Source organism: Eumetopias jubatus, unplaced genomic scaffold (assembly GCF_037043125.1).
Source record: "Eumetopias jubatus isolate StellerSeaLion01/CBP00866 unplaced genomic scaffold, mEumJub1_p1.0 scaffold_13, whole genome shotgun sequence".
NCBI classification, from domain to species: Eukaryota; Metazoa; Chordata; class Mammalia; order Carnivora; family Otariidae; genus Eumetopias; species Eumetopias jubatus.
The window spans coordinates 21,950,126-21,966,216 of NW_028274819.1; the positions used below are offsets into that span (position 1 = coordinate 21,950,126).

General features: G+C 35.6%; 1 pseudogene; it reads left to right on the forward strand.

Moving 5' to 3' along the window:
* The first annotated feature begins 1,157 nt into the window (after positions 1–1,157).
* On the forward strand, positions 1,158–4,878 carry LOC114215172 (acireductone dioxygenase pseudogene; annotated as a pseudogene).
* The last annotated feature ends 11,213 nt before the right edge of the window (positions 4,879–16,091 follow it).

Below are 16,091 nucleotides of genomic sequence, written 5' to 3' on the forward strand. Positions count from 1 at the left end.
CAATCTTTGTTATCATGATAACGGTCAAAAAAGAATAGAGATATTTCCAGGCTCCTTGTGTTACAGAATGAAGCTGGGTAAGATTGTGGAAATTATTTAGCTGGATCCCAGAGAGCTAAAGATATTTATTCTCAAGATTATTTCACAGATGAGATTAGAAACCAAGCAGATTGGTGCCCAATCTTGATATTTTCCCAGTCTTTCATACTGTATCATCTTTCTCCTGCCTGAAAAGTTAAATTTGTGGTTATACTGGGTATGCACAAAGGCATTTATTTGGGAATGTTGGAGAGATAAACTTAATCTTTTGAGAAACATCTAAGACATTTGGGAAGAAATGTGTTCAAACCGTTACACACGGAAGGAATTTTCACTTGGTACCTGGATGCAGGGTGTGACATTGTTTGCAGAAATGATCACCAACAAGGTGCTTCATGCCTTTCAAGAGCCACAGGCTACTACAGATTAGCAACTGTTGATTGGAGTTCTAAAATTTTCCAAGAAAAACTGGATATCCTCTGAAACATAGACACTGAAATTTTCTACACAACTGGCTAAGCATGTTTACAGTAATTATGCTGCAACATAACAGTTTGAAGGTGGAATGTAGACTTCCTCTTCAGAAAAGTAGAAATTATTTTTTTCTCCAAACTCTCTTTGGCCAGGTTAAAATCTTGGACCCTAAACAGTAACCTCCTCTAAGCCTAAATGAGTGAAGTATAAAGAGTCTCATGTCTTTGGCTACTATTCCAGATTTTTCAACAATCCCAATTACAAATATTGCCTCAGCAGACTACTTCTGGATTTTTGGGCTTGGCAATCATGATCAATGCACCCATGACCCATTTAATCCCAAAGTAAATCCCTGACTATGAAAGATAGTATAAGGAATGTTGGGTTTACAAATGTTGTCTTCTTTTTCTCATTTCTCCCTAAACTTGAAAGAATTTTCCCTTAAAGATCCTCTCTGGAAATGTTGGGTATAAAAAGCTTGAACTTTTTCTCACTTTACAAAAGTTTATAATGAATACAAAATGTGAGTTTTGAATTCTGCTTAGATTTATTATCCTTGGCAACCATTATAAAAGTACTTAGCTCCTAAACAAATTACATGTGGTTACAATATTGGCTGAGTCAAATATCCTTGTGTGACAAATATGGAATCTCTGGTAAATACATTAAGCATGATGACTCAGTCTTAAACTGAAATATTTAGCATCTTCTGTGCATTAAATACTATATTGCATCCTTGGTGGGCTGTAAGGGAAGCTTCTTCAAGACTATATGATCCAGGTGGGGAGGGTCAACCCACATCAAGATTTATATATGCCACTTGAGAATATAATCTGGTGTTTATGAGCAGGGAAGAAATCAGGATATAACTGAATTGTTCTCTGAAGGCTTCATGGAAGTGACCAGCTGAATTGGTATATGACAGCCTCCACAAATGTGAGGGCTTTTGCTGAATGACTGGCTTCATCAGGTACCCTCCACAGCATTTCTCCAGAGCAGCACAGAAACTTTTGGATTTTTCTGCCTTAGTTTAATCAAGGTATGAGTAGATTATATCCTCTTAGTTTACACTCTTTTCTTTTTTCTTTTTTATAATATGAGTAGAGAGTTGGCAGGCATAAAATGTAGGGAGACACAATGCTGTTTTTAATCTTTCTCTTTCAATATGCTTATAAATAGCATGGAAAACTGTGAACCTCTTTCCTTGAGAAATGCTGATACCCTAAGGGCTTAGTCAGTTTCAAGGCTTTTGCAGAAAGCGGCATTACTTGGGTTTCTTTGAAATGAGTACAGTTATTAAAATAGCAATGATTGTAGCTAGTTGGTGGATTGGCACTAAAAATTGGTGCAGCCTGTGAGCTTCTTTTTCTAAAATTCACATGCACATAAATGTGTCCATGTAAAGATGTCCGTCAATAGAGTGTGGTTATAGCAGTTGAAAACTGACTAGTTTCTCTCTCCTCAGGTAGCTTTAGTTTGGTTTGATATTGTTCTAAGAATTGCTTTTAATTAAAAAAAAACAACAATAATCTGTTTTTGTAGTGATGTTTATGAAAGTAATAAAAGTCTCGAAATGTGCTATTCTTTCTGAAATTTGGGAAGGAAAGACATTCTTATAATAACATGGTACTTGTTGATAATTCCAGTGCTGTGTCTCTCCTGGGTAGGATTTTGAATTCTCCTGAGTAGATTGCTATCTTACACTGGATGTGATACTTCTACCATAGAAAGCCAAGGAATGGCATCTTAAAAACAGCCTTATTATTTTCCACACTTCCTACACACCAGGACAAAAATGCCTTTAGAATAGGGTTCCAAACACCGTTCTCATCCTTCTCCTTTTTGTCTGTGGGAAAGTGGGTGGGCGGGAGGCATGTGAATGTGTTCACAACAGCTCATTCAGTGTCTGAGCAGTTCTGAAGCCCCCATACAAGTATCTTCATATTTAGGAGTTTACATATCCTCAGCTAACTGCCTCCAAGATCCTTTTGCTCTTTTTTTTCTACCTCTGGCTATATCTCCATCTGTTCTCTATCTCTAGCTTATTTTTTTTATTGTTATTCTCACTTTCCTCTGTATTTCAATCTCTATTTTCCTTTCTAGTCAATGTTTCTGCCTTACAACTTCCCAAATGTGTATGTGTTTTTTTTTCCCCTTAAACTTTTACTAAGCTGTTGGTTATATGCAGTGAGTGCTTGTTTTCCTTTGTAATAAAGTATTGTACTTAAGAAGAATTCAGAGTATGCTTTCTTCTGAAAGGTTTTTCTCAATATTAGCAATACTCTTAAGCTGTCATCATATTCCTTGACTACTGAGTTTTTTTCTTGTCAAGATAGTAATTTTATTTGAATTTTTATGGTACACCCATTATTTGTCACAATTCATGTATGATAATGCAAGGATTCTCCCTTTCAGATACATGTTAAGTTTCTAATTTATTCTTGTATATCCAGTGCACACTCATTAATACCACCGGCATGTCAAAAGTGGTCACTTAATTTTTTGAAATATGAAAATAAATTAAGAGATATAGGCTCTAAATCCAGAAGAGTGTATCTTTATGTGGCATGTGCTAACTATCCGCTGTATCTGTCCATGCACTCGACTATAATAATGTCCCCCTTTAAATGGCATTATACTTTCAAAATAAAAGTTCTAAACATATTACTTGCCTCTTAAAGACTTTACCTAGACCAGGGCTTCTCAAACTTTAATTAGTGTACAAATCACCTGGAGATTTTGTTAAAACACATGTGTCATCCCAACCTCTGTGTATTCCGATTTTATGTGTCTATGTAGGACTAATGGACTTAAGTTTAAAACAAATTCCACTAACGCCAGTGCTGTTGGTCTGAGGGCCACACTCTGAACAGAACTGACATAGACCATTAAATAGCATTCATAACTATTTTGTTTTTTAGCTAAGGACTAGTTTTATGTGCCAGGTATGGCACTATGTATGTCATTATTTAAAGTGTTGGAGTATTCAGAATTTGTATACTTACTTTAATGGTGAGTTTTATACTTTTATATGTTTTCATGTTACTAATTAGTGTCTTTCATTTTAATTTGAGGAACTCCCTTTAGCTTTTCTTGTAAGACAGGTCTCGTGATAAACTTCCTGTGGTTATGCTTTTCTGGGAAAGTATTTTTCTCTTCATTTTTGAAAGACAGCTTTGCCAGGTATAATTTTCTTTTTTCTTTTTTTTTTCCACTTTCTTTCAGCATACTGCATCTCACTCTCTCCAGGTCTGCAAAATTTCTACTCAGAAGCCCAGTGATAGCCTTATTGGGATTTTCTGGTATGTGATGAGTACTCCTAAAGAAGCTTTCACTTTATCACAAATGTAAAAGAATTAAATTTTCCATTCAAAAGATATAAAAAGTTTAAAGGGATGAAAAACAAGATCCAACAATATGCTATCTACAGAAGATTCATTATAGCTTTAAGGGCATGGATAGGCTGAGAGTGAATGAATGAAAAAAAAAGATATTCGTGAAGATGGAAACCAAGAGAGAACAGAGGTGGCCACACTTATATCAGACAAAATAGATTTTGAATCAAAACTGTCATAATGAGACAAAGAAGGTCATCATATGATGAAAAATAAGTCATCATCAAAAGTATATAAGGGCCACTCTTCCTCCACCACCAGTAGCTGTGGGGTTAGTGGTCCAGACAAGCAGGGAATTTAAGCAGGCAGGTGCTCCCGGCGCCCCAGCTGGGTCATGGTGCAGAGTCTGCCCATGACCCCAGGCGGCCCCATCACACCAAACCAGCCTCCCAGTTGGCCTGGAACAGCTGCACCAGCTGGGAGTTCTTTACTAGAAGTTGGTTGCTGACAAATACGAGAATGATCCAGAATTAGAAAACCCTGAAGAGAGAGAAACTACTCCTGGATGGACATAATAACTGTATGCAAAGATAAGCAACCAAATCACGAAAAAAAGACTAAGATGTTCTGTGAGGAGCACCTGGATGATGAGATCTGCTCCATCTTGGACAGCAGTGGCTACTTTGATGTGAGAAATAAAGAAGACACGTGGATCCACATTTTCATGGAAAAAGGAGACATGATATCTCTTCCTGTAGGGATTTATCAATGCTTCATGCTGAGGAAAAGACCTACATGAAGGCCACGTGGCTGTTTGTGGGAGAACCAGTGTGGACAGCATACAACCCACGAGCTGACCATTTCAGGGCTGGGAGGTGGTGGGCAGTATGTGCAAGTTTTGGCACAGACAGCACAATGGCGCTCCTGGGGTCTAGCTCACCCTTCATTCACCCTTCTGAATGTCCTGAACATGATCACAGCAGAGAACCTGTCCTTTCTCCTTGCTTTTATATTGTTGACTTGGGATTAGGTGAGCTTTCCTTTGCAAGAGTTGATTGGAGTATGTTTTAATGAAAGGAGCTTTATTATAAAAGTGATTTTTACATAGAAGCAAGTCTTAACAAATTGAGGCTGAAATCATATCAAGTTGAAATCAATTCAAGAACACAATTGTATCAAACTGCAAATCAGTAACAGGAAGAAAATTGGAAAATTCACAAACATGGAAATATTAAATAACATGAATTTTAATACCCAATAGGTTGAAGAATAAATCAAAAGAGAAATAGAAAACTATCCTGAGGCAAATAATAATGGGGAGACACAACATACCAAAACTTTCAGAATACAGAAAAAGCAATTCTAATAGTGATAAATGCCTAAATTAAGAAAAAAAAAGTGTTATCTCAAATAACCTAATTTTACACCTCAAGGAACTAGAAAAAGAAACTAAGCCCAAAATTGGCAAAAGGAAGAAAATAATAAAGTTTGGAGCAGAAATCAAAAAAATGGAGATGAGAAAAACAAATAAAAAGGATTGACAAAACTTAGTTGTTTTTTAAAAAGAAAATTAACAAACTAGCTATACTAAGAAAAAAAAAGAAAAGTTTCAATAAAATTGTAAATGAAAGAGGAGACATAATTTTTATTTCTGAGAGCATAGAAATAAAAAGGATCATAAGAAACTGTTGGGACAATTCAATTCAGCAGCAAATTAAAAGGATTATACACCATGCTCAAGTGGGATTTGTCTCTGGGATGCAAGGATGGCTCCACATAGGCAAATTATTAAATGTGATGTACCATATTAATAGAATGAAGGATGAAAATCATATAATTATCTCAATAGATACAGAAAAAGCAATTGACAAAATAAAGCATCCTTTCATGATTAAAAACTCCCAACAATTTAGGTATAGATAGCATGTACCTCAGCATAATATAGGTCATATATCACAAGCCCACAACTAATATCATCATACTCAATGGTGAATAGCTGGAAGTTTTTCCTTTAAGATCAGGAACAAGACAAGGATGCCCACTCTCACCATTTCTACTCAACATACCACTGGAAATCCTAGCCGGTTAGGTAAAGAGAAAGAAATAGAAAGCATCTGAATCATAAAGGAAGAAGTAAAGTTTTTTCTGTCTACAGATGACATGACTTTATACAGAAAACCCTATAAACTCCACCAAAAAAAAAAAAAAACCCAAAACAAAACAAAACAAAACAAAAGATCCCTATTAGAAATAATAAATACAGTAAAGTTGCAGGATATAAAACTAACATACAAAAATTAGCTGCATTTCTAGATAATACTAATGAACCATCCAAAAATGAAATGAACAGAACAATCCTATTAATACTGGCATGAAAAAGAGTAAAATAATTAGAATTAAATTTAACCAGGTAGGTGAAAGATTTGTACACTGAAAACTAGAAAATTATGAAAGATTGAAGAAGACACAAATAAATAGAAAGATATTCTATGTTCATGGATGAGAATAATTAATATTGTTAAAATGTCCACAACACCCAAAGTGAATGACAGAGTCAGTGCAATCCCCATCAAAATTCCAGTGGCAGTTTTCATGGAAATAGAAAAAAAAACCCAAAATTCATGTGGAACCACGAAAAATCCAGAATAGTCAAAGCAATCTTGAACAAGAAGAACAAAGCTGAAGCTATCACACTGCCTGACTTTAAGATATACTGCAAAGTTACAGGGTGGTCCTACCACTAAAACAGACATGTAGACCAATGGAACAGAACAGAGAGCCCAGAAATAGGCCCACACATTTATCTGATCTTTGATATAATATGTGTATAAAATACATAAATTTATAGACACAGAGAGTAGAATGGTGGTTGTCAGGGATTGGGGTGAAGGGAAAATGGAGAGATGTTGGCCAAAGGGTACAAAGTTTCAGATGTACAGGATAAATAAGAGAAATAATATACAGCACAGTAACTATAGTTAATATGGTATCATATATTTAAAATTTGCTAAAAATTATATTTTAAGTGTTCTCACCAAAAAGCAGTTAAATATGTGAAGAGATGGGTATTATTAGCTTGATTGTGGTGATCATTTCACAATGTACATGTATACCAAAACATGTTGTACACCTTAAATATATGTAATCTCTATTTGTCAGTCATACCTCAATAAAGCAGGGGGAAAGATAAAAGCTGTGACATTAGCCCTTTTTTGACTACCTTGAGTACAGGAGTTGGTCCTCCATGACTAGCAACTGAATTGTAATGAGGAAATAAGGCTTTAGAGCTGCCAAATGCCGAATAACGTGTATAATATTTTAATGAACAAGCAGTTATTTTAAGACTATAAATGTTTGATCAGTATAGCATGTCAGTGATAATACATATCAGCTCTTTTGTCTAACCTTGGGGTGATATTTACATAAATAACACAACTCTTGTAGGTTTATAGGAATATATTCATTGCTGTTACTTTCTAGGTAAATAAACAGAACCTAAGAAAGTTTGAGTGAATCACCCAAGGTCACAAAGCTAATAATGGAGAGATTTTTAAAACTAGAAATCCCAACTCCCCAACCAACCATTTGCCACTTCACGCCTTCATAGAATGTCACCCAGGTAAATTCAAGACCATGGACACTAACCTTATACTATGTACCTCTATAAAGTGACATTTTGAATACACTCAACAACTGAATAGGTTATGTTTTATTGCTTTTTAATGCTTAGTCAATAAGATAAAATTACAATGACTCCTATCTAATCCTGATGTGTTATATTATTTATGTATGCTTCTGTGAAGCATATGCAAAATAGCTGGATTTGCTTTGGGTTAATTGGTATAAATTGGGTTAATCTTTTTGAGCAGGGATTATGTGGCTCTTGGATGACATGCAAGAGAAGACTTAATTAATTTTATGAAGCATAATGGCATTTTGCCATTAATGTTGTTCCTTTATTTTTCTATATCTTTCCCATCTCTTTCTCTAGATTTCTCCCCTCCCTTGTTTTTGTTATTCTCTTGGGTGGTAAAGAGATGTAGTCATGTATTATGAAATGTATTTTTCTGTTGTTTGATGCTGAAATTAATGCATTTTGATATTGAATTCCCAGTGAGGCATTTTACAGATCACCCTATTACTTTTTATTTTCCTTATGAGAATTTAGTGAAAGGACTAGCCTTGTCCCCACTATTTACTACTGGGAGGAATCATTGACAGCTCCTGATAGTAGAAAAAACAAACTTTTTAAGAGTTAGGGTATGGTTAAAATCTCAGGACATACATGTTCCGCCCTACCTCTGTCCTACAATGTAATAATGTGAATCTGGCCCTACTTATATACCCTTCCCCCTGAAGGAATGGTGATGGGTTTGGCCAGGATTCTTCAGCTTAGGTAGTGACCCCTTTATAGCTTGATTCTTAGATAGCTTAGGTAATGACCCCTTCATAGATGCATAGCATAATATCTAAACTTAATGCCCCAGTGACCTTGAGTTTGGAACATGCTATTGATAGAGCTTTGATTTGCTTCAAATGAGCACTTCTTTTTCACATGATTCTGGAGACATATACCCTAACTTTAGTCCCAGGAAGGGAAATCTTCATTTACTTAAAATAATGATCATGTTCCTAATTCTCTTGGCATTGATGGTTCAGGGGGTCGGTGTGTGTAACTCAGCTCTGTCCAATGGGACATGAGGAAAGACTGCTGAAGAGTTCTGGGGAAATAGTGGATCTGGATGTGAAGTCTATCTGCCACAGCCGTATGAGTATGAGGGGAACCAGCATGAAGGCAAAGCTGTAAGACTGAGGAAAATAGATTAGAGATTTTTTTATTTTTTTATTTTTATTTATTTTTATTTTATTTTTTAATCATTCAAACTTTTAATCTCCCTTTACACATTATATTAACATTCATATTGCAAGGCATTCCATTCACAAATATTACAGTTTGATAAAAAACTTCACACACATACCCCCAAAAGTCTATACCAGATTCAGTCACTTCACTAAATCATTAAAATAATAAAAATAATGAAAGGCTGTCTTTTAAAATAAAATCTCTGGGAGTGTATCCAGAGATTTTTTTTAAAAGACAGCCTTTGGTAATTAACATCACTGATGTATTCAACCAGTTGTGAAACATATCCAACTAATGCTCTTCCTATTATGTGAGATAGTGTATTTCCATATTGTTGAAACCAGTCAGATTCTGGCTTTGCTATTACACACTGCTGAAAGCAACTCACATGATGCATGGTATAAATAACAATACTAGACTATGCTACAGTAAGAAATAAACCCCTATATCTCAGTCACCGCGTAATAATAAAGTCTCACTTCTTGCTTAAACTAGTCTCATGTGGATCAGAAAGCTTTTCTTTATCTTGTTTTTATGTCATCTGGGATACACGGCCTTCAAGGTTGTTTTGTAAGAGGAAGAGTGAGTTGGAGGTTCAGTAAGATGCTTTTAAGGACTAAGCCTGAAAGAGGCTTACTTTGCTTCCACTGACATTCCACTGGACAGAATTCAGTCACATAGGTTCAACATAACTACAAAGGAGGCTAGAAGATATCATCCCCCTGAGTTCCCACAAAGAGGGATTGATAAGATAGTATAAAATATTGTGTCTACCATAGGAAATAGATTGTTAAGTAGCTCAAAATATATCAGAACACAGAACAATGTTTTAAGGTTATCCAGAGAAACAGAACCAATAAGGTGTGTTGTGTGTGTGAGAGAGAGAGAGAAAGAGAGAGAGAGAGAGAGAGAAAGTCTATATCTATCTATGTATCTATCAATCTATCTACCTACTTACCTATCATGTATCTAGAGAAAGAGAGAGACAGAGAAGGAGAAAGAGAGGGGATGAGAAAGATTTTAAAGAATTGACTCCTGAAATTGTGGGGGCTGGCAAGTCTGAATCCTGGAAACCAGGAAAGAGCTGATGTTGCAGACTGAGTCTGAAGGCAGTCTGGATGCAAAATTGCCCCTCTGCTCCTTGGAGGACCTCAGTCTTTTTCTCTTAAGGCTTTCAACTGATTGGATAAGGTCCATTCACATTATGGAGGGTAATCTGACTCACTCAGTCTACTTATTTAAATGCTAATTTCATCAAAGTATACCTTCACAATGACCTCATATTTGACATCTGGCATAGAATGGTGTTTGACCAAGCATTTGGGTACCATGGCCTACCTAGCCAAGTTATTACATAAAATTAAACATCACAGTGATAACACTGAAAGTTGGCTATGCACACTTAGAAATCACAGATTCGTTTATTTTTATGAATCTACCACAATAATTTCCAGTGATAACCATCCAACTCTGACCTCTGCTTGTGAAGTGGTGGTAAAGATGTTCTGATATACCCCAGAACTGATGTTACTGATCCAAGTATTCAGCTGCATGGGACTGGAAGCCTAATGACCAGATTCTGCAGCCCTAAACTCTGTTGTAGAAATAATTACATTATTTTAAAGTAGTTTTTTTTTTAAGAATTTGAGAGAGAGAGAGAGAGAAAGAGAACGAGGGGAGGGGCAGACAGAGTGGAGAGAGAGAATCTCAAGCAGACTCCCCGCTGAGTGCAGAGCCAGTGTGGGGCTTGATTGCACAACCCTGAGATCATGACCTGAGCTGAAACAAAGAGTCAAATTCCTAACCAACTGAGTCACCCAGGCTCCCCTAAAGTAGGGGTTTTTGATGATCAGTCTGGTGCAGACATGGAATAACAAGATAAAGAGATAACTGAAGGTAAGATAGATGATACCCTGAGGTCCTAGGAGAGGGCAGCACAGCACACCACTCAGAGGGATATGTGGGAGGAGCTTCAAGGGGGCAGTCTTATCCAAGCAGGTGTAGAGGAGAGAGGGGGAGAGAGAGAGAGAGCACCTGTGGGCAAGTTCCTTCATTGGGAGTCAAGGTGGAATATTTAAGCATGAAGGGATTTTACTGGTGCATTTTAATGTCACTAGAGCCACAGTCAGGGGAGAGCAAGAAGAGAAGCTTGAGGTAGGAACCAGCCTTATCACACTGGTGCATCTGATAACCTGGGCGAGGTTCTCACAGCCTTCTTGTGGATGTTGAGGCTTCAGGAAAACATAACAATTTAAAAATTTACAATACATGATCATAATATCTGCATATATTAAAACTCACTAGAGAAAGCTTTATAACTTAAAACCAATGTTATCACTTGAAGGATTATCAAAGCAGAAACAAACCATCAAACATTTATTTGACTAGTCCACTACTCTACATGGAACAGGGAAACATTTTTTGTAAACAAGTCTAGCTCAGCTATGTGATTGGTTGGATATGAACCAGGCAGAGGAATTAGATAATCTTAAAAAGTTACAGTTGTCTGGTAAATCACCCTGATCCAAACATCTGGAGATTCTTATATATGGTGTTATAGCATCCCTTTACCTTGGCACCACTGTCAGACCTAATTCATCATTACTTCCTCTTTTCCATAATTTCCAGTGATCAAATGCCAGTAGCTTTTCTTGGATCCTATCCTTATGTCAACTTTCCTAATTTCAAAACATTTTCACAGCACAATATGGTTTCCAAGTTTGTGCCCTTAAATTCTTTTCCTTGTGTGGGTATCATAGAAATATGCATATGCTGGAATTTTATGTAAAGGCAGCACATGATTAGGGAGCAATTACTGTGCATATTTATAGAAAAAATTCAAAACAGATCATTTGAATACCTAAAATTTTAAATTTTTTGCACAATTATTACACATAAATGTTTTTTTCTATGCATAGGTTTGGGGTTTTTTTGGTTAATTATACTTATAAAAATTATATACTCTGCTATGTATCCTTAATAGAAAGTCATAAGGAATTCCATATTTTATCATTTTTATATAAAAATAAATTTGAATACTTAAGAAAAAAGAAAATAAGATACAAATTGAGAGTTTTGGAAAGATAGTTAAAAGAAGTTGAGTTATCTATCATTAAATGTACTTTAATAATTATTACAGGGAAGTATATGTTTTCTGCCTTATTGTATGATATTCCATATTTAATTGACGGTGGATATTATTTTTAACTTTTTTCCCCTTGTTTTCTATGTTGCTCTATAAACCTAATAGCTATTTTTAAAACTGCATGATATTCTAGAGTGGACGCCCTCAATGATTAATCAGTTTTATATTATTGATCACTTGATCATTTGTTTTTTATTTAAATAACAGAAACAATTGTGAGATGACATTTTCACATAAAATATTTTGTTTTTATACATTTCTTTGATTATATTCAGAGAAAATATATCAATTTATCAATGATTACAAACAATCAGAAAAATTTAAACCTATTTTGGTTTGCTATGGCTAATAGAATGTGGAAGAAACGTTAATGTATTTGTTCTGAAATTAGGCTTCAAGCAGCCCTGCTTGCCTCTGTCCTCCCTTAAAATCCTGTCTCCTCCATGATAATAAGCTTGAGTTTGCCTGATGAGAATGAGAGACCATGTAGACTCAATTTTCCCCTGAGTCCATTGAATACCTGCTTAGAGCCAGGCAATATCAAACTTACATGTAAGGGATCCCAACCCAGCTCAGCAGAACTGCTTCCTTGACTTGGAGTTGTGTCAAAGAGCCAAGTTATTTTCAAAACTGCCTAGATAAACCACAGATGGCAAACAAAAATAAACCTTTCTTATTGCACCCCACTGAAGTTTTGTGAATGTTTTCTTGGTTAGCATTATTATGGCAATAGATGGTGTCTAATTTATTACATTCTCACCAGCAAAGAGATTTTATATATTAATATTTGAGGCAAAAAAATGTAACATATTCTCTAAAAGTCTAACTCAAGTCCTCAGATATAAGTACCCATTTGGAGCAAATGAACAAAGTCCTAGACTATGGAGGCTACTGCATGTGTGTTTAAAATTTTTATTGTGTAAAACCTATATCAGATGTCACCTTAAAAATAAATATATTACTTGGAAATGAGGAATTTTTACCTATCCTTAATCTGAAGGATATGGCTCATCATTAATTTGTTGTTTCGGTTTTGTAACATAATGTCATTAGTGATAAGAGGGTGTTGTGAATATTAAAAAACACACAAACATTAGCTAACTTTTAGTGAAATTTCAATTTAATATGACTTGGATGGTGATTCTGGATTTAGGTAATATTCTGATACTTTCATTTTTTTAAAATTGTTCATGGTAGACTAGTAAATAGGTTTTAAGTGTTAAAAAACACAGTCGTGTATTAAGACAAGGATGTAGCAGAAAAATTAGACATTTTTTTTCTCCTGAATTTTTGCATTATGAGAATGCAGACTACTTCAGCACCAAATGTGAACACAAGATGTGTTGGCGTCTATGTGCGGGAAAGTAACTAAAATAATGCCTTACATTTATTAATAGAATGCCAGCTGTGTTTAAAACAGAGAGGTAGAGGTAGTAGAGCACAAGCTCATTTTTGTCAGGATATATATTTTAAATATATCTGCCATTCTAGCACTGGGGAATTAAAATTAAGTCAGTTTTGTGCTAAATGTAGGTTAGGTCTATATATTGGCAAACTAGGGAACAAAGAAGAAAAAATAGTCACGGAAAGTGATATCCTTGCCATTAATGAAGAGCAGTAAGACAGGAGAAATACAAAAACCAGGACACATATAGTAAGGTAATATCCAGAAAAGGGTACCCAAAATAATAACTGTCGAGAAAGTTTGAAGTTTGTAAGTAAGTGAGAAAGTATAATTGAGACTAAGGAGGATAAGAAATGAGGATTTAGCTCATGTCCCAAACACATTATTAGAGTTCTCTACTTATTTTCAGCGTCACTTCCTCTATTGATCCCACTGACCCCTACTGTGTCCTGTGCTCTCCAAGCACACCTCACATGACTCCATCATAGATCATCTTTTCATAGTGTACTCTAAACGCATGCTTACATGCCCATCTCCTTCACAAGATGGTAAAATCTCTGGGGCAACGACCTTCTACGAACCAATTCTGTATCCTCAAATCCTTATGTGGTACTTGATTCATAGGGAGCTGCTCAATAAATTTTTTCAATGGGTGGATAAATATCTAGGGTAAGCAAATAGAAGTAGGGAACCTACACTCTAGGGTGCTACAACACAGCAAAGAGAAAGAAAGCCATGATAATATTTGAGGCTCCTCTTCTTACTAAAGTTTTACATGAGGTGGGTTAGGTATCCAGTCATGGCTGAAGGAAACTATGAGTCAGCAGAGTCTAGGAAATAATGAAGCACAACCTGACATATTAAATAACCCCTACTTAGGAAGTACCTGGACTCAAGAGCATTAGTCACCTAGAAGTTAGAGAGGAGATAGGGTAAATGATTGTACATGACTGAAACGAGTTAAGTGAATAGAACACGTCCAGGTAATTTAATACCTTGTTATATTGATCTCCCTCCATCTAATTAAGTTTTATAAAGAAGATTAATTTTATGGTGAAAGTATTTTAGTAAGTTGTTGCCATTGTATTCTCTTGATTATGTAAAGTTGCATGCCATGCTAATTTGGCTTCTTAAACTTAGTACATATTGCTCACTGGGCTTATCTTGACTCCTTTTAGAATGACAATGAGTCATTAGAAACACAACTTCCCATCTAGTTCTGGAGTCTCCTGTCTTTGGCAAAACAACGTGGACAGATTGCACACAGACCTCTAGTCATCTGAGGGATGTTAACCTCTGTTCCCTGAGCAACTTGGAATAAATGTTTAGTTGTCAGGTCCAGCCTTCCTACTTTAGACTGAGATTTCATTATAAAGATGAGTTTGGTTTCATCAAGAGGTCCATTTATGAGGGAAGTTTAAGATTGGGAAGAGCAGGCAGGAGGTCAAAGGCTTAGGACTGGGTTTGCCCAACCCTGCCATGTAGACTCTGTGTTGTCCTGGAAACTTGGAGAGGGAAGTGTGGGGAATCTTAGTGTAAGGCCATTGAGGTAGAGGATAAATTTGCAGTTGGGCATCTCTAAGAACCCCATGGCATTGTTTCATACTAGGCTGCTGATGACATCTAGGTTATGTCAAAATAAACTGCTATGGCACAGGGCTGGCTGTTTTCCACTTGTGTTTTAAGCCATAATTTTGTTGGTTTATTTGTTTTGTTTTGTTTTCCAGAGCCAGTGCTTTTGTTCCTTCACTGTTCGATCACTTCAAGGAAATTTGGGAACATTTCCTTGAAGCTGAGCATTTGGATGAAGAACAAAAATGCATATAAACAAATTAGAAAACAATATATAACCTTGTATGCTATAGATCTTGAGTAGGGCTACTGTAGGGTGGGAGCAATTAGGATAGGCTTCAGAGTGAGGTGATATTTTATCCTCTTTCACATAATAAGATATGCATTTGGATGAGAAAGGGAAGTCATTTCTGAGGGTTCAGGCACAATTATAATCAGATAACAAGACAAAAACAAATATACTGGAAAAATGTTGATGTATATGAAAACAAAGGGGTTAAGATCCTTACTACATAAATAATGCTTAAATATTAGTAGGCAAAAAAAGATAAATAAGCCAGTAGAAAAAATGGGATAAGATAACAGATAACAAATTCTCAAGTGAAAAAATATGAACAGATCCTTAAGTACATAAAAAGATCTTCAACATTCTCTCAATTAAATAAGTTACACCTAAAAAGGGTGAGGTATCATTTTTGTACGTAAGATTCAAATGATAACACCATATGTTGATAAAGATTTGGGAATATAGGCACCCTTGTACTTTATTACTAGGGATGTAAATTAATAAAAACTTACAATTCTTTATTCAAGGACTATTTCTCAATAAGTTCTACCTGTTGAAAATTGTACTCTTCAACTCCCCAACTCCTAACTCTGGGCAATTTTTGCCTTGAACATACCACCATTAAACATAGTATATAATACATTTACTTGACATTTTTTCAAATGGTCTTTCTCCCCTCAATATAATGTGTATTTCAGGAGGCTAGATATATTTTAGTCTGTTTCATTCACTGATAAAACCCAAGCATCTAAAACCATGCCTGGAATACACAACATACTCAGTATTTGCTAAATGCATAAAGAATGAATGGATGAATGGATGGATGGACGGATGGATGGATGGATGGATAGATAAATGAGTATGTACTGAGTCTGTAATGTTCATATGTTTTGACCTAGAAATTCCAATTTTATTAGGTTGCCTTAAGAAAATCTTCAGTAAATGTGCAGGAATGTTTACTACAATGTTAA